Source organism: Neophocaena asiaeorientalis, unplaced genomic scaffold (genome assembly GCF_003031525.2).
Source record: "Neophocaena asiaeorientalis asiaeorientalis breed wild unplaced genomic scaffold, Neophocaena_asiaeorientalis_V1.1 scaffold114, whole genome shotgun sequence".
Classification (NCBI taxonomy): Eukaryota; Metazoa; Chordata; class Mammalia; order Artiodactyla; family Phocoenidae; genus Neophocaena; species Neophocaena asiaeorientalis.
The window spans coordinates 14,238,407-14,243,640 of NW_020173116.1; positions in this window are offsets into that span (position 1 = coordinate 14,238,407).

A 5,234-nucleotide genomic window follows, 5' to 3' on the forward strand; every position below is an offset into this window, starting at 1 on the left:
TCCCACAGCTGAGAACTTCAAATCCCCTGGGGCGCTGGTTCAAACACAGCTTCCTGGGCCCCACCCCCAGGGCTCTGACTCGGTAGGTCTGGGTGGCCCTGATAATCTGCCTTTTTAACAAGTTCCTATGTGATACTGATACAGGTTCAGAGAACCACGGAGCTAGGACCGAGCCTAGCCGGCAGTAACGCGCACACAATACATTTCAGGTGTTGCTAAAACGAGTACAGATGTGCTTCCTTAAAAGGCTCCCCGATTCTGTTCTACTTGAAAAACTTCCCCCCAGGAGTCTTGCCTGACTTGAGAAATCAAACGGTCTGGTCTCTCTCGGCTCACTTTTCTTAAAAGTTGAGACACGTAGCCCAACACCTGTTTCTAAGCACAGCTATTGATGGATTACTTTGGGCAGCTCTTGCATATTTTTTCATTGCCAATAAAGTTATTGAAATTGGAATATGCCATCTGTGTGAGAGTCTGTATCAAAAAGGCAGGTGACGTGGCTGCAGGTAAGGACAGAGTCAAGCTGTTTCCACAGCAAACTTCTCCATCTGCCCAAACCGACTTCATTCCCTAGGTTGGGTGTTTGCGAACCACTGTGTGTTTCCGTAGTAAGAAATAAAAGTCCAATATCTCAGAGGCCAATTGGTTACCTGAAGCAATAACCACAACTTCAGAGAAAGAGTCCACCAGGTTTCCCACCAGAAGAGACGGCAAATTCTACTGGAGATTGAATACCTATTTCTAAGTCTGTGAAGTAAAGTGTAGACGTGTCTGTGTGTAGTGCGTACTTGACGTTAGTATTTCTGGAAAACAGTTCCCTAAGAAGGGCTTGGTCTCCAGCCCAGTGCTTTGAGGGTTTGTTCTTCGAAGCGGGCGGTGGTCCCGCCCCAGGGACACTCTCCAGGCACCCAGGGCACAGCCCCAGGAAGGCCAGCGCCCGCCTTCGCTCAGAGGACGCAGAGATGCACAGAAGAGCCGCGAGGAGACGGCAGGTGGGGTCTGAAGATGGGGGAACAGCTGCTGTTGCCATCATGTGAGGAGGGGCCGTCATTTCCCTGAACACCCAACAGTGACGCGGGCTTTCTGGGCTGCACCGACCTCAAACGTGTGAACTACAAGTGCCACCTGCCGTATAAGTAAACAAAGGATGCTTCAGCCATCAAGCCATCACGCTACAGCTGCCCCAGTGGTGAGCCCTGAGGGAACTCGGGATAGAAACAAGATGCTCCCCCATCTAGCAGCCATCAGACTGCAGCCACCTGGAAGATGCACCCTGAGAAGACTCAGGATGAGAAAGCACCCGACACCGGCCCCAGGTGGCTGAGGTGCAGATCAAAGGAATGATTTCAGTGAGTCACGACTCTTGCATCTTCCCATGCAGAGAAAAGCGCTACATTCCTTCACCTGAGATGTCTGGTCTTCTTTAAGTAATCCTCTGATGTTCCAACTACCTGGTCTGTGTTGCAAAAACTCCCATATATCCCGGCCCCACCCCCACCCCTGTCCCCTTGCCTCTTCGGAGCCGTCCCTCGGAGTGATCTGAGATGCTGTGTCCCGGGCTTAAGTCCTCAGTTTTGTCCGCCAAATAAAACATAACTCTCAACTTTTAGGTTGTGCATTGTTTTTTTCAGACAACACAGGTGATGACACACCCTGCTGTCTCCGTGTGGACCTGCCTTGAGTCCATTCTGTTTTAGGGGCAACAAGGAAAGAGATAAGAGCCTCCACTGAGAACCCATGCTGGTGCTTAACCTCCCAGTTGCCAGGAAGTCTTCCCCTGGCTCAGCTCTGCCCTCTGCCCGGCCCTGCTGCCCTCCCAGCAGCCCTCTGCCCAGTCCAGGGGCTTCTGCCTACACACTGCGTTCCCTCCCCCTCTGGGTTCTAGCGAGCTCCATCTCAGGTTACAGCCTGGATGGTCTCTTCATGTCGGACTTTGAAAATGGAAAAGGAAGAAAAACATTTTAGACTTTGTCCCTTCCCATCAACTCAGAGCTGCATGTTACCAGCTAAGAGGAGATCTGTTACCCGAAACTACACGTTTGCAATACAGTCAGTGACATCCTATCAAGGACTGATCTCTGGCTGCAGGACCATCGTTACTAGGACGGTCAAATCCTTGGAGCAGCTCGGAGAGGTTCTAGAACCCCTAGCCCTCTGTGTACCCACTCCCCGCCGGCCCTGTCCCCTAGGAACCTCTCCTGGGCTGGCGTTCCTCTCCTTGTCTATCAGGACACCCCTCTGCCTCCCAGCCTGCTCTCTGTTCTCCAAGAAAACCCAGCAGAATCTCCGGGTTTTACATTGGAAACAAAAGCCAGGACAGGGGCTTCCCTGGTGGCGCAGTGGTTGAGAATCCACCTGCCATGCAGAGGACACGGGTTCAAGCCCTTGTCTGGGAAGATCCCACATGCCGCAGAGCAACTAAGTCCGTGCGCCACAACTACTGAGCCTTTGCTCTAGAGCCTGTAAGCCACAGCTACTGAGCCCACGAGCCACAACTACTGAGCCCGTGAGCCACAACTACTGAAGCCTGCGCACCTAGAGCCCGTGCTCTGCAAGAAGAGTAGCCCCTGCTCTCCACAACTAGAGAAAGCCCGTGCACAGCAACAAAGACCCAATGTAGCCAAAAATAATAAATAAAATAGATAAAATAATTTTTTAAAAAAAGCCAGGACAGGAGGTGTTTGGTGACAAGGACGTGCAGAGCTGCTCCCACTTCAATGTAGGAGATGGGAAAAACACATCTCAAAACCTTGGCCAAATGGGGCTCTGTTATACTAATTTTTCTACTTTTCTATAGGTTTGCAATGTACCATCTTAAAAAGTTTTAAAAGCTAGAAAAGAGAAAGATGGACACACACACACAGAGATAGACAGAGAGGAGTAGGGGATGGGAGGAGAGGGAGAGAGAGAAGGAAGGAGGGAGGAAGGAAGGAAGGAGGGAGGGAGGGAGGGAGGGAGGGAGGGAGGCAGGCAGGCAGGCAGGCAGGGCAGGTCCCAGGGCCTCGCAGCAGCCTGTGGCCGCCCCTGGCCCAGGTAACCCCCCAGGGTACCACCAGGTGGTCCCCCGCAGAGCTGTCCTACTTACAGAGCGGAGAAAGACACCTTCCCTCACCCCCACAGGTGACCACCCTCCACCCTTCACCTACTGGAAGGGGTGCTCTCACCTAAGGGTTCTCTGCACCTCATCTTGGTTGGTTCGGTGGAGGCACTGTTTGTCTTTTCTCTATGCTCGTCAGCATCACGGACAAGGAACTGCGTTCACTCTCGCTCTGATCCTACCAACGTCGGGCCCCTCTTTCGGAGCCTCAGCACCGGAGACCAGCCTCGGGTCTTGGCTGCCTCTACCTGGCACTGCTTTTGCGAAGGTGAGCTGCTCGTGGATGCATCTGAGCGGCACACATGGATGGTGGGCAGGGCCAGCTCTCCGCGCAGAGTAGCGGCAGGGCCGAGGAGTGGCTGAAGGAGCTTTAGGCAATGCCGTGGTCAGTTCAGTGTACAGACAGCAGTGTTTCCTCCCTGCGCACGGCCGAAAGCTCCCTCCATCCTTTGTGTAGACACAGTCCATTGAGCACACGGTCAGCGGAGCCCTGCTTACACCACAGCGCAGGCTGGTCTCTTCCCCTTAGCTCATAAATTAAACCTCAGTTCGAGATGCTTATTTATCTTCAACACCTGCATGACCGCCCAGCTCCGAGGTGGGATTGATGGCATGGGAGCTACAGTAAGTACCTTGAAATGGTTCCGTTCCCGAGTCGCTTCTTCCTCGGCTTGTAATTCCCATCATGACCCCACCCCTCCCAGTGAAAATCGCCGGAGAGGCGGTAATGCTGGGTCAGACTAAAGAAGGTACTGGAACATTTCCTGTTTGCCTCTCACTTTGATCTTCACTGTGCCCGAGCGCTTGGTAAGAAAAGTGCTGTTGATTTGGGTATTAGCGACAGGACTGTGACCAAAACGCTAAATTAAAATATCTGAGACAAGTTGCTGCCCAGAAGCCCAAACAATTTTAATCTGATTCAACCTCAAGACACACATTAAAAAAAAATATTCCTTGCACCATCTGTTCCTTTGGTTAAGCATGAAATCACCCCCTGTAATTACGTTGTAGGGAAGATCTGCTCTTACAGCGTAGAGAAGGGAGCAGGTGAAAGGTTCAGCCAGGACTGACAGACACATGGACACACAGGGATGTGTCTTTTACTCAGTGACCCCTTATTCTGTGCTCCAAGAAGGACTTAATCCATGAGGGCTTCATGCATGCCTGTCATGGTTCTTGTTCTTTAATCCAAGAGACAAAAATCCATAAGCTTGAAACAATGAGGGATGTGGATTAATGTATTAGCTACTAGTTGATTATTTACTAATGCCAGGTCTTGCACGTGTTTTTACAACCCTGGGGGTAATGTGTAGTTCTCTCCATTTCACAGATTGGAAAACTGAGGCACAGAAGTATTGTATCGTGCTAACACAAGCATTTGTCATCTGCAGAGAGATACTTCTCACTTATAAAGTAACACGCCAGATCTCTGATTATACAGCTCAGCCTCCACGAGTCTGGATGACTATTCCCACCACAGATATGAACTCGTTCCGGGCATGCTCGGCCAAGGCAGGGTCTACACCTGGAGCGCCAGGGGCTGTGGACCTGAGCTAACATCACCAAGACATTGCCACCCGTGGAGCCTTTAGACTAAGTGGTCTGAGGCTTCCTAGATTCCTACATCACCCCTGCCCTTCAACTTGAGATCTCTGTGATAAGGACAACTCTAGGGAAGTTGGAAAGAGATGCTTCTTGCCAGCACAGAGGAAGAAGTAGGCATGAGGAAGTGGAAAGCAGGAGGGCTTCCAAAAAAGAGAAGCATCAGCTGAGGTGTCTCTGGAAGCTTCTACAGGTCTGATGCTCACCTGGTTCACACAATTTGTCTCTGGCAGAAGGTAAAGGAAAGAAGAAACCATTCCAGTCTCCTTCGAATGCTTTCGTTCCTGGACCATCACCTGCGGCAGGAATCTCCATTTGGTCACGCATGTTCTTTTGGCTCCTGGTGGGCACTGCCTGCACCAGCCCAAGCTGGTCACTGCCCACATGACCCCCCCATGGCTCGTGAGACTTTCCCGGGGGCCTGGTGTGGCCTGAAGCTGCTTGCCCAGCCTCCTGGTTCCATGGCCACTCTAGTCACCTACATTCTCTACTGCAACATATTTTTTTTTTTTTTTTTTTTTTTTTTTTTTTTGGG